At 39.9% G+C, this 27118-nt stretch overlaps 1 long non-coding RNA gene across 2 annotated transcripts in view; it reads left to right on the forward strand.

Moving 5' to 3' along the window:
* Window positions 1-24855: 24855 nt before the first annotated feature.
* The window catches only part of LOC128691291 (uncharacterized), a 79546-nt gene continuing 77283 nt past the window's right edge, over window positions 24856-27118 (forward strand). For both annotated transcript variants that reach the window (XR_008407419.2, XR_011392829.1), the window contains exon 1: window positions 24856-25614. This is a non-coding gene — a long non-coding RNA (uncharacterized lncRNA). The remainder of the gene's footprint in view (window positions 25615-27118) is intronic.

The following is a 27118-nucleotide window of genomic DNA, read 5'->3' on the forward strand; positions in this document are numbered from 1 at the left end:
GTTGCACATGTGACCTTTTAGGTAATTCAACCAACATTATTACAACATCTTTGTTTCTGCGTTATTTTCTTAGGCTAGTACTTTATTTAACATTAAGAAACATTTATAGAGGGTTTCAAGGTAAAGTTCAAGGCGTCACTGGGCTACTGCTTTCTTGAACTGATTATATTGAAAAGTTTTTATTGCTCGTAATTCAGGGAATGAATGAATAAAGTTCCACGTCGATAATTCAAACTTTAACCTACAGTAGCGTAACTCTTACCACGTTATAATTGAAGGAGACATTAATCATGACCTTTATTGATGAGCTCCTTCATTTTATGGATTAAAAACATGCATATATATTAATTCGCACCTCTGATTCTTCTGTAGATTCATTCATTCATTCATCTGCTTCTGCTCTTGGCCCATTCATTTATACCACCAACTCATCCCTCTGTCCATTCATTCATACCTCTGGCTGTCCGCTCCATCCATTCATTCATTCCTATGGCTCTACACTTCATCCATTTATCCATGACTCTGGCTCTTTACTCCATACAATCATGACTGACCTACCAGAATACAGTTACTTGCCTGAGGGACCGAGAATCTCCTACCAAGGCTGACGGACGGTTCACGTCAAAGCTACTTGACTTCTTAAGGAGTTACAGTCGCCTGCGTTCGACTGCAGAAGACTGTTGTGCAGGAGCAATAACAGACGATGATATGATGAGACTACATTCATCACGAGCAATGTCCTAACAGGTTTTTATCAGTCACTGACTGATCGGTGACGTAGAAATGGGGGGATGGGAGGTAATGTTGATTGTCCTTTGACAGAGGACCCAGTGATTCCATCCCTGGGGATGACGTAATCCCTATTGCACAATTTGCAAAACAAAATGCAAAGCAAAACAGGAAGCACATCATGAAACAACAAAAGGATGGAATAACAAAAAGTGTGGGGAAAAAAAATAATGGGCTGGTTAATTTGACTTAAAGCCTATGGACACACGAGGGTCATTAAGGCCTCTTAAGGCCTCTTCAACACCAGAGAAGGATACTTGATTCCCAAATATGGGTTTGATAAGCGTGTATACACTGAGGTATATTCACTGAGCTATATACTATGTTATACCTCAACGCAAATACATTAGTATACATACTGTGTATTAAACAGAATATATACAAAGAGAGGAATAAAAAATAATGAACAAAAAACATAAATTGTACAGAACAAAATGTACTGAACAAAATTATAAAAGAAGAAATCTACATAACAAAAAAGTACTGAAAAAAGGCATGGAACAAAACGTAAAAAAATACGTAACAAAAATACTGAAAATACTGAAAAAAGTATAAAACAAAACGTAAAAAAAAAAAATTACGGAACAAAAAATAAGTACTGAAAAAAATATGGAACAAAACGTAAAAAAATACGCATGTAACAAAAAAAAAAAAAAAAAAAACTGAAAAAAGTGTTGAACAAAACGTTAAAAAAAGAAACGTACATAACAAAAGAAAAATGATAAAAATATGGAACAAAACGTGAAAAATGTAATGTACATAACATAAAAACTTGGAATAACTAACAAAAAAGGCACAATATTGTGACTGGAGCGATACACAAATAACCCGCACAAAGAAGAGAGGAGCTTACGACGACGTTTCGGTCTGACTTGGACCATTTACAAGGTCACAGTGTGACTTTGTATATGGTCCAAGTCGGATCGAAACGTCGTCGTAAGCTCCTCTTTTCTATGTGCGGGTTATTTGTATCTAAAAGCTTGGAACAAAAAACGAAAAAAAAAAACCCGCATGTAACAAAAAAAAAAACACTGAAAAAAAGTGTTGAACAAAATATAAAAACAAAGAAAGTACGTAACAAAAAAAAAAAGGCACTGAAAAAAAAGTATGGAACAAACGGGCGATCAACACAACTCTTGAGATCACGGAGAAAGTCCCTTTAAACGCCCAGTGCTGCTGTAATGTCTTTAATGACATTCTCCCAGCACGAACATGGAAGCTTAGAACACACCAAGCTTTGGGGTGTGTTCGTATGTTCGCTACTCGTGTTATTATTACTGTTATTATTATTGGTATGCTTGGCACCTGTGAATTACGGAGGTGTTGAAGGTGGCATGCTGGGTACCTGAGTAAATGTTGGAATTGGTAATATGCTGGGTACCTGTGATGCAATTTATTATGCTGTTACTGCTTGTATTTTTGTCTTATAATTGCTGGCAAGTTGTTACCAGTGTGAGTAATTGCTTTAATTATCATTATTATGGCGTTTATATTTACACAAAAAATTATGGAACGAAACTACACCAAATATATGTGTATTAATAGTCATATAGATGTAATCATATAGATGCATATTAATAAATATATAGAAGTAATTAATTATCTTTAATATAATTAAATTGATATAATACTGTAGATACTATTATAAGAAATTCATCATGTTTTTTTAAATGTGGTGTTAAAACCTACCTGGGGTAAGCCAGTTGATGCTCAGCTACCGAGCGAATCATCACCTGATAAAGACCTAAGCATTATTTCCTGACTAATATTCCTCTATCACACATAAATATTTAACTATGAAAGTCTCAGTACAGAGTCTACAACACAAAAGCGGAAATTTAGGCAGACAATCGACTGGATATACCATATAGCAGCCTTGAGGTTATATCGTTGCTGCAAGCTTCGCCGGGCCCATTCACCTCTATGTACTCGACCTGTCAAAAGATATTGGGTTGCACTACGAGGAATCCGTTTAAGAGAACGCAGCCCAATCGGCCGTAACACATCACGGTCCTTTATAGTTTGGCAAGTCGCCACTTACTTCTTTAATCTTAAGGGAATTTATTTTCTTTGAGGACTACAGGGAGCAACTCCTCGTGAGTAGGAAGCCTATGGCCCTGGAAACTATCTCTTTGCCTTCCACTTCCTCCCTAGGAGAAAGAGTGGCAGCACCAGTCGACTTTTGCGTGCTACTTAAGGACAACACTCCTTCAGTAAATAGTTTAAAAAAAAAATCGAAGCTGGTAAAGGTCTCTTCATGTGAGGAATTGAAAGAATCCTTTTATTCCACGGATGAAGCCTGATTATCTCATATTTCACAGGCGTTGCATAATAATAATAATAATAATAATAATAATAATAATAATAATAATAATAATAATAGTCTCAAACAAGTAGAGTCTGAAAACACTATGTACATAAATTAAATCTTTGGCTGACAGAAGGCTCCAACTTCACCCATTATCTCTTACTATGTGTTGACTAATATTACCTACCCGTAGATTAATTCTACAGCAAAGACATTACTAGAGCCTAGCTTTAAAATGAGAGAGAGATAAACAGATAGAAAGAGAAAGGAAAAGCATAACAGAAAAGAAATGAGTGAGAGAGAGAGAGAGAGAGAGAGAGAGAGAGAGAGAGAGAGAGAGAGAGAGAGAGAGAGAGAGAGAGAGAGAGAGAGAGAGAGAGAGAGAGAGAGAGAGAGAGAGAGAGAGAGAGAGAGAGAGCAGCCTGTAATAGGAGAGAGAAGCACTCATCCTGGATTTTGCGAGTGTCCGGAGTTCTGCATTTTAATGTGACATTTACGTGAGACATTATGGAGAGAGACTTTCCTGAAGCAAGTGGAGACCTCTTACATATAAGTTAACTCTACGTGAAAATGTAGCGTTAGAGTAATCTAATGCTGTTTATTATTATTATTATTATTATTATTATTATTATTATTATTATTATTATTATTATTTTTTTATTTTTATTATTATTATTTTTATTATTATTTTTATTATTAGTAGTAGCAGTAGTAGAAGCAATAGTAGAAGTAGTAATAATAGAAGTAGTAATAGTAGTAGTATTAGTCGTGTCGTGTTGCTTTTGCTTTCATTTTGTTTTGTTTTTGTGTTTTTGTTATTTTTTGTTGTTGTTGCTTTTTTGTTTGTATTCTTATTTTTCGTTGTTGCTTCTTTTATTGAACAGTCTGGTCTTTTAAGCAATTTAAAACCAATGGAAGCTGGATGATGCAATTCCCATTCATCAGCTGATGCAAGGATGGCGGAGCCTCGTCGTAATTTGAATTTCAAGTAAAGAAATATATGATACATGTAAAATGTCTTGACAGTTCCTTACTTGTCTTTAAAAAAACAGTCTGAAACACGCTTTTAACAACACGCCAGCAATGAAGAAGACCAAGAGCTCTTCCACTGGGTGGTAAATTTGCGTGACCTTTTCTCAAGGATGAGAGTATTTTAAACACTCAAAATGTCGTAAGGGTTCGATGGTGATAGATTTGGAGAATGAATACACTCGATGGATGTCTAGGTAGTATATATTAATATGATATGAGTAGCGCCAGAGCCTGACTTCACTCTACTATGTCTTGAGTTCAACTGTCTGCCCAGTGCCCGGAGGGCACGGAGAGCTCGTGACATCATGCTAGGTCAGTAGTGAGTCACTAACGGTCGGTGAATCACTAACGGTCTTAATGTAAGGATGAGGTGACTGTAACGGTTACTGGTATGGTAGCTGGACAGGGAAGCTTGTATAACATAGCTGGAAATAACTACACAAGTATATCACATAGGGACTCAGTAACACTACTGACAAAAATTCTCAGGATATTCTTTATTAACCATTGTCTGGTCATCGTATATTCATCACCCACGCTGATAGACTGCTAACGGGTACATTAATAATAGCTATAAATTTTCCTTACATAGATTTCAGTTGAACGATGCACCAGCTAAACTACAGTAACATTTCTATTTTCCTCCGGAAAGGCAATGCTGCGAGTAGGGATATTGATTCCCACAGCGTTTAAAAGTGGACACAGCAGATACCCTGAGGTCAGTCTGTCCACTACCCACAACAGTCTCCCATTTACGTGGCGTTCAGTACCACTTTTTGCACACTTCCCCTTTTTCTAAATATTATTTTCTTTTTTCATAAATTAGATTAGATAAATTTAGCTAAGTTTACGCCACGTTAAGTTTGCTTAGATTACACAAATATATAAAAATACGTATTTATCCACAGAACACAATTTAGAAAAACCGATACACAAATCAATGAAAATACGTCTTTACCCACAGCATCGATACCATGCCTAACCCTTCTAGGGTAGGGTAGGTGCCTGAGCCCGAGCCTTTAGCTCATAAGACTGTCATTCCCATTTGCCCCCTTGGTGTGGGGATGGCAGACCAGAGAGGCCTAGCTTGTGGCTAGGCCTGGGGACAGTTGGTCCCAAAGATGAGGAGGTACTTGTGCCTTCTCCCATGGGAGACTTAGGTCTCAGACACTCCCTAAAGAGGGAGCCAAGGCCGGGCCACCACTTGGAAAAGGCCCGGGCCGGGAGAATACCGGCTAATCTTTAAATTAATAAATTATCCACAGAAAAACAAATTAAAAAAAAAAGCAGCGATACTTCTGGCGACGGGGAAACTGAGGAGGTAAAAATGAATAAGTTCAAACGTGAAATTGTATCACATCCGGTGAGAGAATGTGCTGACGCAGGACAACGGCGTGACCTAAACAGCAATCTATCCCAGGACAACAGTGTTACCTAAACAGCAGTCTGACACTAGCGTGTCCGCTATAGGAATTATCTTGAGTTATCATAAAACAAACATTGGTTTCACCCCCCCCCTTCCCCGACAGGTTATTTATCGCTACAAACTATATTTCATGCCAATAATGTAAGAGGAGTTAGTGGAGACTGGAAAGAAAGATTTCGTTTTTCTGCTAGACTTTCTTCAGCTATTCTGTCTAAGCAGCCTTGAGGGGGGCAGCAGCAGCAGCAGCAGCAGCAGGAGCTGCAGCAGCAGGAGCAGCAGCAGCAGGAACAGGAGCAGGAGCAGCAGCAGCAGCAGCAGCAGCAGCAGCAGCAGCAGCAGCAGCAGCAGCAGCAGCAGTCAGCAGCAGCAGCAGCAGCAGGAGCAACAGCAGCAGCAGCAGTAATCAGCAGCAGCAGCAGCAGGAGCAGCAGCAGCAGCAGCAGCAGCAGCAGCAGCAGCAGCAGCAGCAGCAGCAGCAGCAGCAGTAGTCAGCAGCAGTAGTCAGCAGCAGTAGTCAGCAGCAGCAGCAGCAGCAGCAGCAGCAGCAGCAGCAGCAGATGCTGCTGCTGCTGCTGCTGCTGGGCAGTAGTTCAGTTTTCTCAGACAACATTAACACAATCAGTTAGTCTCTTGTTATTTAGCATTCATGTATCCCTATATCCTCTTCTTTCTTCTATTCTCTCTCTTTTCCCAGTGTCATATATAACAGCACTAATCCATGGCTGGTTCTCGTCCGTTGACTTTTGGATAATCCTTAACATTTCTCCCCGGCTATTATATCGTCTCTTCTTCTCGGTTACAAACGATCCTACCCGCTTATCCGAACATCTTTACCACTGAGGGGGGTTACCTCAATCTTTCCCTCTTATCCGGACATCCGTAGCACCGAGGCAGTTACTTCAATCCTTCCCTCTTATCCGAACATCCGTACCACCGTGAAAATTTGTAGGTCTCGAATATGCCTGTTGCTTTGTCTTTTCATATTGAAGACCTACTAATCGATACCATCTTTCTCTTCCAGGACCTTAGTCTTTCTAGGGACCTTAGGTTTCTAGGGTCCTTAGTCTTTCCGGGGTCCTTAGTCTTTCTAGGGACCTTAGTCTTTCTAGGGACCTTAGTTTTTCAGGGGACTTTAGTCTTTTTTCCGGGGACCCTAATTAATTTTAAACGTTTTATTCCCATGAGAAAATCTCATCAGTACAGCTCCACTAAGTCGATGAACCTACTTATCTGAATACCTATTTACTCGTTAAACTCACCTATCCAGGAAGTCCATTTTTCCGATAAATCTACTCACTCAGTAAACCCACTTACACAATAAACCCACTTTCTCAAAAAACCCACTTACTCAATAAACCATCTTAATAAACCCACTTAATAAACCCACTTACTCAATAAACTCACTTAATAAATTCACCTACACAATAAACCCACTTACTCAATAAACCCACTTACACAATAAACTCATTTACTCAATAAACCCACTTGCACAATAACCCACTTACTCAATAAATCCACTTACTCAATAAATCCACTTACTCAATAAATCCACTTACTCAATAAACCCACTTAATAAATCCACATACTCAATAAACCCACTTACTCAATAAATCCACTTACACAATAAACTCACTTACTCAATAAATCCACTTACACAATAAACTCACTTACTCAATAAACCCACTTACACAATAAACCCACTTACTCAATAGACCCACTTACTCAATAAATCCACTTACATAATAAACCCACTTACTCAATAAACCCACTTACTCAATGAATCCGCTTATTCAATAAATCCGCTTATTCAATAAACCCCACTTACAAATATATCCGCTTACACAATAAACCCACTTACTCAATAAACCCACTTACTCAATAAACCCACTTACTCAATAAACCCACTTACTCAATAAACTCACTTATCCGAGTGCTCGTCCTATCCGACGAACTCATTTACTCAACATAATCTACTCGACCCTCCTATTCGCAGTTTGGACATCTTCACTGTCTCTATGAGGACCAGTTATTGGTATACAAAATTTATCTGGCAGGCTGTTCTATCCGATAAACCCGGCTTTCCCTATAACCCGTTTATCCGACACACAAATCCGTTTACCCGACAGCTACTCAATCATAATTACGCCATAAATTACGAGGACAAATCCCGCGTAATGCCGGAGACAGTCACTTATTTCATCTTTGACCTAAAATGAACTGTGTTATTCTCTTTGATACCAGCACGCACGCAAGCGTGCGCACACGCTCGTTCACACGCAAACATGCAATAGCAGGCAGGCGTATACACACATACACACACACACTCACACACACACATACTCTTTCTCTCTCTCTCTCTCTCTCTCTGTTTCCTTCTTGAAGCAGAGAGCGAGTGGACCTTAGCAACTAGCAAAGTGGCGGGAGCCAGGAGCTGTGACTCGGCCTCTGCAACCACATATAAGTGAGTTCACACACACATACACACTTTCCTATCTCAAATGAATGCTCTCTTCCTCACCCCTCCCACCTCACTTCACCCTCTCACGCTTGCATCTCTTTATTCTCGTTACTCTTTATCTTCCTTCAGGTATCCTGGCAATACATGTAAGTATCCTAGCTCAAAGACCATAGCTCCAGAAACAACTATTTATAGGTCCATGTAGCTTCAGCTCCAACTACCTTGTAGTCCCAGAAGCTCAAAGACCATCTAACCTGAGGATCATCGAACTCGAGGATCATCTTTCTCGAGGTCCAAGAAGCTTGAGATACAGTTTATTTGAAGTCCATTTAGTTGGTGTACCTCAAGGTGCAATTAGTCTGAGAGCCAACGAGAACGAGAACAAATAACCTCAAGGACGAACGAGACTTAGACCTCGAGCTAGGCCAGCAGCAAAGTTGTCTTCAGCTAAAGTCTCGAGGGACGGATGATGACCAAGTGGGGTACCTGAAGAGCAGGACTCACTTTTTGCCCAGGAATCAGTTTATGTGAGGAAAGCCCTTGGTACTGGTCAAAATATTACATGGGATGTTACATGGTTTCTTTTGCTTGCTTGGGCTCCTTGAACTTGTAAAGCAGCAAACAACAGCCCTTGAACTATCGCAAAAAAAAAGCGACCATGATAGTACCAAAGGAAAAAAACACTATATCTATTATTATAATTCTGTTTTTTTTCTCGTAGAAGTCATGCAATACCTGATGAAGGGTAGAGCAGTTCCGATTTCTTGGATTAAGAGCCCTTCAGTGGCATTAAGGCGCACACTTGAAGGGACCCAGGACCTCTCTCAGACCTCAGTAATCTTAACTGTGCGTTAAAAGGCTTATAAGAGCAAATCCGGCCTTGTATGATGTGGCACCAACACCTCGTACTTAGACCGACACTGTAATGGTTGCCGTAATGGCCAATATAACAGTAATTTGGTAGCTCAGTTGTAACCTTAATGGCAATGGACTCCCCTAATGTGGGCTGTTGTCTTGTGGCCTGAGAACACTCATTATGGCTGAGTGATTTGTACTGTTGTCTCATTGCTGGTGCAAGGCTAAGTGATGACAAAAACTGCATTTGTTTCTGTCTGCCTGTTTGTCTGTCTCTGTGTCTGTCTGTCTGTCTGTCTGTCTGTCTGTCTCTCTCTCTCTCTCTCTCTCTCTCTCTCTCTCTCTCTCTCTCTCTCTCTCTCTCTATCTATCTATCTATCTATCTATCTCTCTTCCCTGACGTCAGCTGACACAAGAGTTGTTGTTAGACTTGTGTATCACCAGAGAGTAGTCATTTTGGTCTTCTTTATAAAATTAGCATAAATTAAGGTGCGGCCTTTAGCTCCCCTTTATAAGATAATTACCTCCAGAGTCCACATGATCTCATTACCTATATAGATCACATGTAAACTAAATAGAAAAATTACATTAATAATGCACATATTGCTCAATAAACGGCATTTTAGCGTATGAAATTTACGAATATGGACAAAAACTGGATATGTAAAATATATTCACGGATAAGAGTTATTCGTGTACAATGTATTATTTCATGAATACAAATTCTTAAATATAGACATAAACTCGCCATCAATGTCCAATTTACTGGGGAAAGTAATGCATAATCTTTATATTTAATGGGGGTCAGACAAGAACTTGGCTGAGAAATACATCGACCAATACTAAACAAAAAAGTAGAATGGACTCTATACCATAAAGAGGAGAATGCACCGTATCATCGACTTCATAATGTCTTTATTTACCTGGGAGTACCAGTGGTCACATATTACCACGGGAGTGGGTGTCCCCGGGGGCTACGCCGCCGCCGCTGCTGCCGCAGCCGCCGCCGCCACCCAGACATGCCCGAATTAAGACATTACCGATGGGGCAAAGTACTAACATCCCGTGTGAGTTGTGGCCGTGTTCTTCCCACGCACTCAGGCAGCTCCTCGCGGAGGGGCTGAGTCGGGGAAGGGGGAGCTCCTTGTGGTGGTGGCTGCGGCTGAGTGATCGTCAGCAGCGTCATTGTGGTTGTCATCTTCAATGTCATCTGTACCTCAGCGTTATTGTCGTTTTCATCTTCAATGTCAACTGTTTTCTAGCATCTTCAGCGTCACTGTCGTTTTCATCTTCAATGTCGTCTGTTTCTTCAGCGTCATTGTCGTTTTCATCTTCAATGTCAACTGTTTTTTAGCATCTTCAGCGGCATTGTCGTTTCCAGTGTCATGGTCGCGATCACACCCATCTCTTTCCCTCTTTTCCCTCCTTCCTCCTATTTTGCCTCCTCCTCGTCCTCCTCCTCCACCTTGCCACCGTCCTTTTCCACCTCACCCTCCTTCACTTCATTCTCCTTCTCTTCCCACCTCCCTCGTCAAAGAAGGATGTAAGGCAACAAAATAGTCAATACCCCAGCGCGAGTTTTCAGTATCTCATCGCTGGCTTCACCACCTGTTACCCACCTGTTCCGTGAACCAGCTGGTCTACCTGTACCATGGACCAGCCGCATTGCCTGTCACGTGGACCAACTGCCCAATGGGCTGGCTACTTAGTCCAGCTAGACAGGAACACACGGTGCCTTCCAGCAGTCACGTTACTCTATCAAAAGCCTGGCGAAGATCTGCCCTATAACCATTCATGCTTCCCTATAAACATCCCGTTCCCTGAGACCTCATACAGGAAGAATTCCAGATTCCTGAATCCTTATACAGGAAGGCTTCCTGATCTCCGAATCCTTGTATAGGAAGGCCTCCAGTTTCTTAAATCCCCATACAGGAAGGCTTTCTGCTCCCTGAATCCATATACAGGGGCTTCCAGTTCCCTGAATCTCTGAGCAAGAAGGCTTCCTTTCCCCTGAATCCCTATACAAGAAGGCTTCCTGTTCCCAGATTCCCTATATTGGATGACTTCCAGTTCCCTGAATCCCTATACAGAAAAGTTTACAGTTCCTTGAATCCTTATACAGGAAATTTGCGAGTTCCCTGAGTCCCTATGCAGGAATGCTTCCAATTCCCTGAATACCTATACAGAAAAGTTTCCAGTTCCATGAATCCCTATACAGGAAAGTTTCCAGTTCCACGAGCCTTCACACAGAGAGGTTTGCTCCTCTGAATCCTCTACTTACCCCCTTCCCTTCTCTTCCCCTCACCCCATCTACCTCTCCTCTCCGAAAAAAAAATTAGTGTCATCTAGAATTATCACCACACGACCTTGGGGCCCTAGTCAACACCCAGTCATGAGGATCCAGTTGGACTACTGGAGTACTAGAATCCCCTCCCCCCTTCATACCTCTCTCACTCACCCCTCCCTCATCCCCTCCCTCTCCGCCCACACCCTTCGTGACAAAGCGCATAAGAAATCGGTTTCGGGTGAAGTGTGTAATTTTCTCTTCAGAGCATTATATATTGTCTAATGACCACAAATGGCTGCAAATTGGGCTTGTTCTGTCGCCTTCCATTGGTTGGCTCTTGCATTACGGGCAGCGAGGCAGAGGCTGGCGGAAGTGGGCGTGGCACCGAGATTTACTGCCCCCGCTGGGTCAATGCCAACCCTCAGATGACCCCCAACCCCTCTCCACTTCTCCCCTCTTTATCCCTTCCCCTTCACCTCCTCTTACCCCTACTGTATCCTGCTCCAGGTGCCTTAAAACTACTCTCAATCTCCTTCCTAAACATCTCAGTTCCTACAATCCACCTTGGCTCTGGACCTTCTCCTTCCTTCACGAATGCCCTACTTCCAGTGACCTAACCCCACTCTAAACCTTCCCTTTCAAGTCCCTCTGTTCTCCCAGTTCCCTAACCTCATTCTTCCCGTCTCTATCCCGTGACACAAACCGGGATTATAGCCTTATAGTCCTGTTATTGTTGGTGTTTTTGTTGTTGTTGCTGTGTTTTGCTTTTTTTTTTGTTTTGTTTTAGTTTTTAACTTTATCTGTATTTTTTTTTTGTTTGATTTCGATTTGTTGTTTTTGATTTTTTGTTTTTCTTGCTACTCGTTTTTCTTGTTATTTTGCTTTTGCTTTTGTCATCATCATCATCATCATCATCATCATCATGTCATAGACTTTTAAAAACCCATTACTCACACCTTTGAAAGAGTTTCAATTACCATTTTACAACCATAGACAACTTTTACTCTTCCACTTACCTTTTTCTCCGTCTACTTTGTTTCACCTCGTCTTTCATATGCAGATCTGCCGACATGTTCACTCCCAAATATCCTCTGTGGTAATAACACAGAAACTGTGTTATTACCACCTTGTTCTTATTTAATGTTCGCTTTTAATTACCAAACTCGTCCACCAATCTTTGGAACTTCTTTTCAGAATCTCTTATCGACTTAAAAAAAAACTGTCATCAGCATAGAGGAGAACTAACAACTCTCACTTTTTATTACATTCACGATCCTTCAAGCTCTAGCATTAACTTCTTGTACAACTTCATTTGCAAATATATTAAATAACTCTAGTTATTACATATCGCAGTTTAAGGTTTGCTATACTGGACGATTATCCTTTTGTCTTTTATATAACCTAGCCTTATTGTCATTCTCCTTTTAAAAACTCTTAACTGCGTTTAATGGTGTACACCTTGTTCTATACGTTTGCAACATCTATTTCCTCTACATGTATTGCTTGTTGGAGAAGAGTTCTAATGCAATTTTCCTAGAAAATTTTAACGGAAATACTATAAGAACAAGTGCAGGGCCATTCATTTCAGTATTTCGAACTCTGTTTGACTAAACATTTGTAATGTTTTCTTCAAATAGCCGTAAATTTTGACGACGTGTGAGGAAAAGGTGATTTTAAGGGCAAATACAGATTCCTCTGTATTTCTTTGAAGATAACTAAAGCATAATGATTTGTAACATAATAATTTAATAATCATGATTATGTTTGTCAGGAGCTGTTACAGATATTTAAACATAAACGATGTTTACAAATATTCATACCATGGTGTAAGCAAAAATAAAAAAAAATGCAGTTTGAAGAATGAACATTCCAGTGTCAACCTTAGCATCCATCAATAAGATCAATGCAAGATGAGTGGTTCTCTACCTGTGTGTCACAGACCTCGGGGTCTGCAACGCACAGGAGCAACAAGTGTTGCTCCACAAGCTAGTGCTTGATTTCCTCTGCTTCCCATCAATATTGATCCCCGGCAAAACCTGTGGGGGGCTTTGAAATACTTTTTCCGAGATTGAAAAAGCAGGTCTTCGTACTCGAAAAGGTTGACAGAAACTGTTCTTTAGAAACGGTTGTTACCCTGCCAGGAAAAGAAGGTAGGCATATTTCCTAAATGTATGGTCAGAAAAGAAGTTCTTGGGACTACCGTACATCTATAAGAACCTCTGGAATCAATTAGGATTCATTAAAGTCAATCAACCTAACAGGCTACAAGAGTTTGGTCCCCTCAAGGAAGGTTCCTTGATGTTGGTGAGGGGCTCTTGATTTAGGGAATTGGATCTGTGCTCCAGTTCCCCAAATTAAGCCTGAATGCCTTCCACATCCCCCCCCCCAGGCGCTGTATAATCCTCCGGGTTTAGCGCTTCCCCTTTGATTATAATAATAATAATAACAAGAGTTTGGTTTTAATTGCATAACACCCAGAGGATTCCTCCCGGAGAAACGCTGCACAAAATAGGCTTGAATTCTCACGTCTATTTGGAATAATGCATTGTGGTCGGATGAATAAAAAATTAAACCGTTTGGACTCGCACACCGCCTGTATAACCGCAATAAACAACGTGAGATGTTTGTTGAGAAGACTGTCATCTCAACAGTGAAGCATAGAGGCCAGTCTTATTTACTTTAAAGGCGCTCTTTCATCTATATGTCCTGGCACAAAGTGCACTCTCAGATGGTCTATGACCTAATGTGATAAACACATGTGACTTGACCGTAGATGCATCATCCGTCCTACTGCTTTGACTCTTCTACCGGCTTTTGCCTGCAGGTTGAAGGTCGGTAGAAGGGTGGGGTCATGGAGACCCACTGGGGTGAATGTATGGCTATTTTGGTAATATTTTGTAATGTGTGAAGGCAGGTTTTTGTCTTGTTACAGGAGTTTATTTTTATAAAGATGAGTTTATCTGTTCTTCTTGTTCATCAACTAGTTTAGCGCTTTTCTAAACTAACAAACTTGGCCCTAGGTTGGAGTATTTTTTCGTAATATATATATATATATATATATATATATATATATATATATATATATATATATATATATATATATATATATATATATATATATATATATATATATATATTACTAGCAGAACTGCTGCTTGGTCAGCACTCGATCCTGCGTTCCCATGCCCAACCCTGTGTGAAATGAACAAAGTACGCATCACTCTATCTAATGGGCCACCATGGTGGTAGTAGGTTGGTAGACAGCAACCACCCAGAGAGGTACTACAGTCCTGTCAAGTCAGTGTAAAACGGAAGACTGTAATTGTTTTACATGAGGGTAGGATTGCTAGTGTTTTTTTTTCTGTCTCATAAACATGCAAGGTTTCAGGTACGTCTTGCTACTTCTTCTTACACTTAGGTCACACTACACATGTACTAGCATATATATTCACACCCCTCTGGGTTTTCATCTATTTTTTACTAGTTATTGTTTTGTTTATTTACGCTTATCTCCATTGGGAAGTGGAACAGAATTCTTCCTCCGTAAGCCATGCTTGTTGTAAGAGGCGACTAAAATCCCGGGAGCAAGGGGCTAGTAACCCCCTTCTCCTGTATACATTACTAAATTTAAAAGAAACTTTCGTTTTTCTTTTTGGGCCACCCTGCCTCGGTGAGATACAGCCGGTTTGTTGAAAGAAGATATATATATATATATATATATATATATATATATATATATATATATATATATATATATATATATAGATATTATTAGTATTTTTTTATTATCACACTGGCCGATTCCCACCAAGGCAGGGTGGCCCGAAGAAGAAAAACTTTCACCATCATTCACTCCATCACTGTCTTGCCAGAAAGGTGCTTTACACTACAGTTTTTAAACTGCAACATTAACACCCCTCCTTCAGAGTGCAGGCACTGTACTTCCCATCTCCAGGACTCAAGTCCGGCCTGCCGGTTTCCCTGAACCCCTTCATAAATGTTACTTTGCTCACACTCCAACAGCACGTCAAGTATTAAAAACCATTTGTCTCCATTCACTCCTATCGAACACGCTCACGCATGCCTGCTGGAAGTCCAAGCCCCTCGCACACAAAACCTCCTTTACCCCCTCCCTCCAACCTTTCCTAGGCCGACCCCTACCCCGCCTTCCTTCCACTACAGACTGATACACTCTTGAAGTCATTCTGTTTCGCTCCATTCTCTCTACATGTCCGAACCACCTCAACAACCCTTACTCAGCCCTCTGGACAACAGTTTTGTTAATCCCGCACCTCCTCCTAACTTCCAAACTACGAATTCTCTGCATTATATTCACACCACACATTGCCCTCAGACATGACATTTCCACTGCCTCCAGCCTTCTCCTCGCTGCAACATTCATCACCCACGATTCACACCCATATAAGAGCGTTGGTAAAACTATACTCTCATACATTCCCCTCTTTGCCTCCAAGGACAAAGTTCTTTGTCTCCACAGACTCCTAAGTGCACCACTCACTCTTTTTCCCTCATCAATTCTATGATTCACCTCAACTTTCATAGACCCATCCGCTGACACGTCCATTCCCAAATTCCTGAATACGTTCACCTCCTCCATACTCTCTCCCTCCAATCTGATATCCAATCTTTCATCACCTAATCTTTTTGTTATCCTCATAACCTTACTCTTTCCTGTATTCACCTTTAATTTTCTTCTTTTGCACACCCTACCAAATTCATCCACCAATCTCTGCAACTTCTCTTCAGAATCTCCCAAGAGCACAGTGTCATCAGCAAAGAGCAGCTGTGACAACTCCCACTTTGTGTGTGATTCTTTATCTTTTAACTCCACGCCTCTTGCCAAGACCCTCGCATTTACTTCTCTTACAACCCCATCTATAAATATATTAAACAACCACGGTGACATCACACATCCTTGTCTAAGGCATACTTTTACTGGGAAAAATTTTTCCTCTTTCCTACATACTCTAACTTGAGCCTCACTATCCTCGTAAAAACTCTTCACTGCTTTCAGTAACCTACCTCCTACACCATACACTTGCAACATCTGCCACAATGCCCCCCTATCCACCCTGTCATACCCCTTTTCCAAATCCATAAATGCCACAAAGACCTCTTTAGCCTTATCTAAATACTGTTCACTTATATGTTTCACTGTAAACACCTGGTCCACACACCCCCTACCTTTCCTAAAGCCTCCTTGTTCATCTGCTATCCTATTCTCCGTCTTACTCTTAATTCTTTCAATTATAACTCTACCATACACTTTACCAGGTATACTCAACAGACTTATCCCCCTATAATTTTTGCACTCTCTTTTATCCCCTTTGCCTTTATACAAAGGAACTATGCATGCTCTCTGCCAATCCCTAGGTACCTTACCCTCTTCTATACATTTATTAAATAATTGCACCAACCACTCCAAAACTATATCCCCACCTGTTTTTAACATTTCTATCTTTATCCCATCAATCCCGGCTGCCTTACCCCCTTTCATTTTACCTACTGCCTCACGAACTTCCCCCACACTCACAACTGGCTCTTCCTCACTCCTACAAGATGTTATTCCTCCTTGCCCTATACACGAAATCACAGCTTCCCTATCTTCATTAACATTTAACAATTCCTCAAAATATTCCCTCCATCTTCCCAATACCTCTAACTCTCCATTTAATAACTCTCCTCTCCTATTTTTAACTGACAAATCCATTTGTTCTCTAGGCTTTCTTAACTTGTTAATCTCACTCCAAAACTTTTTTTTATTTTCAACATAATTTGTTGATAACATCTCACCCACTCTCTCATTTGCTCTCTTTTTACATTGCTTCACCACTCTCTTAACCTCTCTCTTTTTCTCCATATACTCTTCCCTCCTTGCATCACTTCTACTTTGTAAAAACTTCTCATATGCTAACTTTTTCTCCCTAACTACTCTCTTTACATCATCATTCCACCAATCGCTCCTCTTCCCTCCTGCACCCACTTTCCTGTAACCACAAACTTCTGCTGAACACTCTAACACTACATTTTTAAACCTACCCCATACCTCTTCGACCCCATTGCCTATGCTCTAATTAGCCCATCTATCCTCCAATAGCTGTTTATATCTTACCCTAACTGCCTCCTCTTTTAGTTTATAAACCTTCACCTCTCTCTTCCCTGATGCTTCTATTCTCCTTGTATCCCATCTACCTTTTACTCTCAGTGTAGCTACAACTAGAAAGTGATCTGATATATCTGTGGCCCCTCTATAAACATGTACATCCTGAAGTCTACTCAACAGTCTTTTATCTACCAATACATAATCCAACAAACTACTGTCATTTCGCCCTACATCATATCTTGTATACTTATTTATCCTCTTTTTCTTAAAATATGTATTACCTATAACTAAACCCCTTTCTATACAAAGTTCAATCAAAGGGCTCCCATTATCATTTACACCTGGCACCCCAAACTTACCTACCACACCCTCTCTAAAAGTTTCTCGTACTTTAGCATTCAGGTCCCCTACCACAATTACTCTCTCACTTGGTTCAAAGGCTCCTATACATTCACTCAGCATCTCCCAAAATCTCTCTCTCTCCTCTGCATTCCTCTTTTCTCCAGGTGCATACACGCTTATTATGACCCACTTCTCACATCCAACCTTTACTTTAATCCACATAATTCTTGAATTTACACATTCATATTCTCTTTTCTCCTTCCATAACTGATCATTTAACATTACTGCTACCCCTTCCTTTGCTCTAACTCTCTCAGATACTCCAGATTTAATCCCATTTATTTCCCCCCAATGAAACTCTCCTACCCCCTTCAGCTTTGTTTCGCTTAGGGCCAGGACATCCAACTTCTTTTCATTCATAACATCAGCAATCATCTGTTTCTTGTCATCCGCACTACATCCACGCACATTTAAGCATCCCAGTTTTATAAAGTTTTTCTTCTTCTCTTTTTTAGTAAATGTCTACAGGAGAAGGGGTTACTAGCCCATTGCTCCCGGCATTTTAGTCGCCTCATACGACACGCATGGCTTACGGAGGAAAGATTCTTTTCCATATATATATATATATATATATATATATATATATATATATATATATATATATATATATATATATATATATATATATATATAATGTCGTGCCGAATAGGCAGAACATGCGATCTTGACTTAAATAGCAACGTACATCTTGCCATATAGGACAAGTGAAAATTTGTGTATGCAATAACTTCGCCAAAATCATTCTGAACCTAACGAAAAAAATATATTTCACTGGGTTTGTTTAGTATTAAATTATTGTAAACAAATCTAAAATATATTTAGTTGAGTTAGGCTAAAATAAATTGCTCTTGTTATAATAAGGTTAGGTAAGTTTTCTAAGATTCTTTTGGTGCAAAATTAAAAAAAAATACATTAACATTAATGAAAAAAATATATCTCTAAATGTATATGAGAAAATTTCAGGAAGGACTTGATTTTAAATGAGTTCTTGCTAATTGACCAGTTTTACATATTCGGCACGACATATATATATATATATATATATATATATATATATATATATATATATATATATATATATATATATATATACATGTATGTGTGTGTGTGTGTGTGTGTGTGTGTGTGTGTGTGTTGTGTAAGCTTCACGGTGATATAAAAGTAAGACAAACTTACAAGGTCTGCATTAAAAGCAAAACATACTTTGTTTTACGTCTTGATTATTTATTGTTAAACAGCCATTGTCAAGACCAAGTTGTAAACCTTTAGAGTACCAAAACAAGGGCCACATGAAGGGAAATTAAGCAAGTCTTATCATGGGAAAAGGAAGGCAGAACCATGTCCTAGGATCAAGAGCCCTTCAGCTTCCTCAAAACCTTTGAATAAGACACAAACTTCGACTTCATAGATTTTCTTTCTTGTAGTATCAATTATGTGTCATAGCATTTTTTATTAAGATACTAAAAGTAAAAGACCAAACACAATAGACAAAGAAAACAGAGAGAGGATAGGAAAGGAAGAGATAATAATAAAGAAAACACAAATGCTCTTGAAAGGAAACATTGAGTAAAGAAAATGGGATGGTTTTGGCCGAGATTTAATACTACGTGGCTTATTTTGTGATCTAAACCGATGGAGGAAAATAGTGATATGATTATAGCTCCATTGAAGACCGGACGTTATTGGGTCGGGGAAGACAAGGAGGTTGTGTACGAGGCTGCTGGAGGAGTGTTGAGATCCTTAGAGAGAGCTACGGTGTGTGAAACACACGATGGGTCCGTCTTACGGCAATCACCCTGGTGAGCGAGGATTTCTTTCTTTCGTTCGCTGTATACTGATGGTTAACGAAGACCTCGTAAAAGTCAGAATAATCTCAGTCTCTCTCTCTCTTTCTCTCTCCCCCCTCCCTCCCTCCCTCCCTCTCTCTCTCTCTCTCTCTCTCCCTTTGGATACTGTTTTTCTTATTGTCAAAAACCTCACTGATAAGAGGTCGGGTCATAATTAGCGCTTAATGACTAGCACGAGTTGAACGCTTCAGGAAGTGCAGTTGAACACCTCTTGGATCTTCCAACCACCATCCCCGCCCACACTTGAAACCACCACCACAACAACAACGTCGCTACCACCAAAACACTTCGAATACAAAACAACCACCATCACCCTCACAAAAAAATAAAAATATTGCCAACAGCACACCAATCCGACCACCTTAACCACCAAATACCATCATCACCACCTACCAGCACCTCACCAATACCACCTTCCAACTTCTATCCCAACAAATATTACAAGAGCCATTACCACTTCAGTAACCACTACCAATTGCCTCTTCTTACCCCCTTCCCCTCCTTCTTCTCACCCCCTTTTCCCTCCCTCTTCACCCCCCTCTTTTCCACATCTGGAAAGCTTTCCACTCCCCAACACCAGAGAAAGACGTCTTTACGATCAACAATTCATTGTTATGGATTTCACTTATCTTCTTTTACCACATGATGAAGCTTATGGCGTGTGAATGAGAGAGAGAGAGAGAGAGAGAGAGAGAGAGAGAGAGAGAGAGAGAGATTGTCAATAAAGTTAGGAATCCTTAACCTGTAAATAGCTTGTCAATAAAGCTAGGGATCCTTAACCTTGTCAAACCCTGTGTAAAGAGAGAGAGTGAGAGAGAGAGAGAGAGAGAGAGAGAGAGAGAGAGAGAGAGAGAGAGAGAGAGAGAGAGAGAGAGAGAGAGAGAGAGAGAGAGAGAGAGAGAAAGAGAGAATCAGGTCTTTAATAATCAAAAAAGATATAACCTACTGTCAACGGAAACTCACAAATTTCAAGTGTAAACTAGACGGTGTTTCGGTCAGTCATGTTGTGATTAAGCAAGAAAATTAAAGGAAGCCAGAAGTCAAGCCAGAGCAAAAGTAAAGAGAAGAGAGAGAGACCAGATTAGAGCGTCTGACAATGTACATAGTCGAAAGCTCTAATTTTCAGAGCACGCATTACCTGACTTGACCTTGGCTATGTTGTTACTATTCTCTACCCGGAGATTACATCTCGGTTTCACCTTTCTTTTTTTTTTTTTTTTTTTTTTACCTGACACGTGACTTTTTAATTGTCCAAGACTGACCGAAATGGTGTCTAGTGTATATTTTCGTTTTGTCGGTTTGTTTTGAATTTCATTCTTCGAGTTAACTTCGTTTACAAATTGAAAGATCAGATCACGGAACGGGTCTGGGTTGAACCCATGGCGAGTAAGTCCTAAAACTTACAGGCCAGCTGGAGTGGGATTCCTCCGGTAAAACATGCATTCGTGGTCACAGTGGTGGCCCGTGCTACCTTTCCTATGGGACCGTCAATTGATTTCAGAAAAGCTTGCACTGAAACCTATCAGTACATCTTCACTGCACTGCAATGGATTCTAGATAAATGCAAGATCAATTGTGTAATTGCACTGGACTGTTAAAACCTTTGATCGAGTATCGTATCTTAGTCTCCTAGCAAAAAGTAAAAGTACTAGGAACCTCTGCCTAGAGTGACTACGTTTGAGAGGGATATGTAAAAGTAACTCTTAGTGGAGTATTGTTAGAAACTTGTTTTGTCTGTGCCAGTGAACCACAAGGAAATGAGTTGCCTTTATGCTCTGCTTTACCTTATCACAGAATCTACTGTAGTTGTCAATCAGACGAGCGTAAATAGAGATCGATATGGAGTACCGCCGACTATGGCGAAGTAGAGCCATAGACTGCGGAACAAACTTTTATTGGAACAATGTTTCGCTCTGTGTTCAGCTTTATAAAATCCTGGTAAAACTTCTTGAAGCTGTACATAGAGAACGATATTATTAAAATAAAAGCTTGGTTAGAAATGTGTCCTTTTTTGCATGACTTTAATCTAACACACGATGCACCAGGACACATCTTGTGACTGCAGCTCTTTAATGCAAACGATGACAGGCTACATCTGATAGCGAGAAAGCACAGATGTTGTTGATGGTGGTCTCAAGACAGTCTGGCATTACCACAGAAGATGGAGTGAGAATGACTGGAAGAGATTTAGCACACAGCAATAAAGTTGATGCTCTGGTAGTGAAATTTATGCACTGTAGTCTATGGGGACTCAAATGCTGAGTCTCTTAACAGGAAGGAAATCAAGATTCAGTATGAATCTTGATTTCTAAGGAAGCGCAAGCCTTGACATGCATAGTTTAACATGGCATTGAAACAAAGCCTTAAGAACGAAGGCTATTACTGCTATGTACACAATGTTCTCATGGTCCTCTACATGGCTTTGACTTCCTAAAGCAGCCTAAAGATAAGTATTACAGCAAAAGAAGGACAAACAAAAGCAGCTCCCGTTTACTAGACGGAGAGCGTACAATAACAAAAAACATCTGAGAAAGCAGATCAACATTCAAAATTTAAGAAAACAAGAGAGAGAGAGAGAGAGAGAGAGAGAAAAACGAGAAAGTTACTCTGCCTTCAAGGAAAACACAGTACTTGTGGTTAGCAGTGGGAGTGGTTTATTCTTGCAGGCAAATGAATATCACAGCCAGGGGGCTGTAAAATAGTTGGCACACGGCAAATTACCTTGAGAATAAAGAGGAAAAGAGAAGAACGATAATGTTCGTCATATCCACCAACTGGCATCGCCGAGGACTTGAAGGAGCGAGGGAGAAAGAAAATGTGAAAGAAACAGAGAAGAAGAGAGAGAGAGCGATACACACACACACACATATATATATATATAAATATATATATATATATATATATATATATATATATATATATATATATATATATATATATATATATATATATATTCACAGAGACAGACTTATAAACGTGAAGACTTAAAGATAGTCAAGCAGGGAGACAGATTCACACACACACACACAGGTATGACTCGACCCCTGCAACATCAATTAGGTGAGTACACACATACACATACACACACACACACACACTGAGAAATAGCTACAGGTAGGCAAATAGCAAGAAGGAAGCTGAGAGAAAGAATCAGGAATAGAGATGAGCGGGGAATGAGGTGAAAAATATAAAAAAAAAAGGCAGAGATGATAAGAAAACGGAAAGCAATAAAGAGAAAAAGAGTGGCATGAAGAGGAGAATAAGAGGAAAAACGACGTGTGAAATCGGTGGCAGAAAAAAAATAATGTCCCCGAGTTACGAGAAGCATTAAGGAAAGGTAAAGGAAATTGTATTAAGGATGACTTATCATGCTACCATCTGGCCCTTAGAGTAGACCAGAGTTATGGTCAGCCTCATCTCCTTTCTCTCCTCTTCCTCTTATCTCTCTTTTCTATTTTTTTCTTTTGCTCTTGTTGCTCAAGAGGGTCAAGAAATGTGAATGTGCTCTCTCTCTCTCTCTCTTTCTCTCTCTCTCTCTCTCTCTCTCTCTCTCTCTCTCGCAGAATAGGATTTTGTTCGGCGATGGGAAAGATAACTTCATTTCCCTGAATGATAAGCCCTTTGCCAGGTACAATGCACGCAATTCCCTTGAACTGAAAATGTCAGCCAAGATGAGAGTTGGATCAAGGGAAACATGGTAATGAGCTAGATGATACCAGGGGAACAAGAGCGATCTGAGGGCTGCATGAGATGTTAATAAGACATACCTTTGATGAGTTTCAAGGGTCTTACTACTCCCGGCATTGATTATGTAGACATTTCGTGCACGAAACATCGCAAAAAGTGCTGTAACCTGCATTGTGTCTTATTTACATACTCTCCGTATACTTGATCGATGTTTGATATGATGAGGGATACAGACGACACTTAAACACATTGAAGAAATGTAGGGGATACCGGTAATTATTTTTTTAGCAATAGCATGCTCAGTAAGCGGAGTGAGCTAGGTGAGAAGGTGGTATACCCGGAGGGTATTCTGAGGGAGAACACCCCAGCGGCCCGGTAAATGACCAGGCCATGACCAGGAGGAAAGTTCCAAACGTTGCTTCAAGAATGGGTATGAAGGAATCAATGATACCTAAAGTAATCAACAGGCTGGTCCAGGAGTAATGAATTGACCCCTGCATGCACAACTACCTGGAAGTCGTTCCGAGGGTGAACGACCCCGCGGCCCGGTCCTTGACAAGGTGAATAGAACTTTGCGAGTGCATTCACCAAAGAACTAGAGAATGCAAATAAAAGCTAAATATTTAAAATATTTCCAGAAATATTTCAATTCTCTTTCATAAAGGTTTCACTAGATAAGAAATGAAAAATAGTTGCATAAGTGAATGATGCAGTGATAAGTCACCTCAGCTAAAAGAAAGCTAAAAGCCGGGTCAAAGAGCTGGAATTAAATACACAGAAAAGTTGCTTAGTACACACACATGCATACACACATGTACACTCACACACAACTCAAACACACACATGCATACACACACAACTCAAACACATACATGCATAATCACACAACTCAAACACACACATGCACACTCACACTCAACTCAAACACACATGCATGCACATTAGCTAACATATGCATTTATCCGCTCACACAAACACATTCACATACACTCACACATTGATACATTCACAGACACAACTCCTACGGGTTTAGCACTTCCCGTGAATATAATAATGGCCAACACCAGTGGGTAGTCAGCAAGTCAGGCAGGTGTAGACACCACTACCAACCACCTCCCAGACTCCCTGTATCACATTCTGTAGTAAATAATGCCGCTCTGTGACAACTCCTCTTTCTCATCCATATAAATTATACTTGTTTTTAATAATATATGAGATATTTTGTCAGTAGAATAATTACAAAGTTATCAGCGGAATTAAATAAACTCTAAGAATTCTTATGCTTATGAAAGCTGGAGGTGGATAAACAGAGGTCAGTCAAATTATATATACAAAAAGTTATATGTTTCTCAGTGCATGTATGCTATATAATGGTTATAATGGTTATAATCATAACCACAGTTTTTAGAGGGGTGGACAGTTAAGCCAGCTGAAGGCCTCGGTCATATGACCTAAAGCTCCAGCTGTGGGTCATCATATGACTAAGACCCGCGTCACGAAACACTGGTCCAGTTTCCTGACGAGTCTCTCATCGTACGCTGGGAGCTTATTTTTAGTCACTATTTTAAGGAATGTATTTTTGATGTTAAAAAGTTTTATGCAGCCTAAATGACCGTCGTGAAGTCGACAGGCGTTAAATCTAATCAACCAACCAGTCAGTCAGTCAGTCATTGGCTGCTATAGGGTGGAGAGACGCTTGTCAGTGAAGCTCCTGAGAGCGATTCGCTCACTGCTATTGTGACCCCCAGCAGAAAACTCAATTATCAGTGTCATTTTAATATTTAAATAGTGCATCTGACTATGTGCGTTTAAGTGCGTTGGTCGATGTGATGAGGAACTTCGAAATCATACCTAATAATTACGCGAAACGAGCTGTCATGAGTTTTGTGTGTATCTTTAGGAAACTCTGGTTATTATAGACTATATTTCCGGGACAGAATCCCTTCAACATTACACACTTCACTGCATATCCATAACACCGGAAACATCATTTCTCAGTTGTGGAAATTCTTACTTTTCAACGTATCAGCCATAATAACATAATAATAGTGTTAATGATGCCCTAAACAGCGACTTGGCGGTGGTGTTGGGTAACAACACTGATTGTTGGTCGCTGCCTCGCCAACACTGACCTACGTACACGACCACCATTCTCTATCTTTCATTACTCCCTTCGTCAAAATTGATTATTCTAAGTTTGGTTTAGGTTTAAGCTTACGTTTAAGCTTGGGTTTGACTGCTGATTATTATTCCCTGGAAATGGATACGTTGTAGTAAGCGTGCAATGTTCATGGGTTTCTATCCTGGAGAATTTTATCTGGTAATAACGAGGATTCACACTGACGTCAAGAGACGCATGAAAACAGACTGGGTGTGTTTTCAGTAAGCTCCTTCTGAGGGTAAGTGATAGATCTTTCTACCTTATACTCGCCTGTACTTCACCGTTTCACAATCATTAGTAGCAGGAAAAAAAAAAACATCATCTCATTGTTACTAACATTCAATAATCATTGTCATCTGTGTTAAATAATCAGCACTCTTATCATATTCGCATCATATTCTGTACCATGCCACATTATATATTATATATGTAAATGAAAGTGTGTGTGTGTGTGTGTGTGTGTGTGTGTGTGTGTGTGTGTGTGTGTGTGTGTGTACTCACCTATTTGTACTCACCTATTTGTGGTTGCAGGGGTCGAGTCCTAGCTCCTGGCCCCGCCTCTTCACCGGTTGCTACTGGGCCCTCTCTCTCCCCGCTCCATGAGCTTTATCAAACCTCGTCTTAAAACTGTGTATGGTTCCTGCCTCCACTACGTCATTTTCTAGGCTATTCCACTGCCTTACAACTCTATGACTGAAGAAATACTTCCTACTATCTCTCTGACTCATTTGTGTCTTCAACTTCCAATTGTGGCCTCTTGTTTCTGTGTCCCCTCCCTGGAACATCCTGTCTTTGTCCACCTTGTCTATTCCACGCAGTATTTTATATGTCGTTATCATGTCTCCCCTGACCCTCCTGTCCTCCAGTGTCGTCAGGCCGATTTCCCTTAATCTTTCTTCATAGGACATTCCCCTTAGCTCTGGAACTAACCTTGTCGCAAACCTTTGTACTTTCTCTAGTTTCTTGACGTGCTTTATCAAGTGTGTGTGTGTGTGTGTGTGTGTGTGTGTGTGTGTGTGTGTGTGTGTGTGTGTGTGTGTGTGTGTGTGTGTGTGTGTGTATGTATCGTGCCGAATAGGTAATACTGGTCAATTAGCAAGAACTCGTTTAAAATTAAGAAGTTTCTAAAATTTTCTCTTATGCGTTTAAAGATATATTTTTTTCATTTATCTTAATGTAAACTAATAATTTTGTACACAAAGAACCTTAGAAACTTACCTAACCTTATTACAACAAGCGCAATTTAATTTAGCCTAATGCAACTAAATATATCTTGTGTAAGTTTATAATAATTTAAAAATAAACAAGCACTATGAAATATGTTTTTTTCGTTAGGTTCAGAACGATTTTTGCGTAATTATTACATGCACAAATTTTCACTTGCCTTATTCGTCAAGAAGACATATATATATATATAATATATATATATATATATATATATATATATATATAATATATATATATATATATATATATATATATATATATATATAATATATATATATATATATATATATATATATATATGTTTGTATGTGTTTATTAAAATAAACGTCAATAAAGAGAGGTACCACTTCCAGTGCCAAATGGGGACCCACAGCCTCAGAGACGAGAAACTAAACTTACGTCATGTGAAAATCTAGAATTTTTTCCAGGAGCTGTTTGAATATTTTCTTTCCCTACCGTCCGCTGTATATGTATATTAATAAAGTTTTAATATTTTATACATTGGGAACATACAA

This window comes from Cherax quadricarinatus, chromosome 36 (genome assembly GCF_038502225.1).
Source record: "Cherax quadricarinatus isolate ZL_2023a chromosome 36, ASM3850222v1, whole genome shotgun sequence".
Classification (NCBI taxonomy): Eukaryota; Metazoa; Arthropoda; class Malacostraca; order Decapoda; family Parastacidae; genus Cherax; species Cherax quadricarinatus.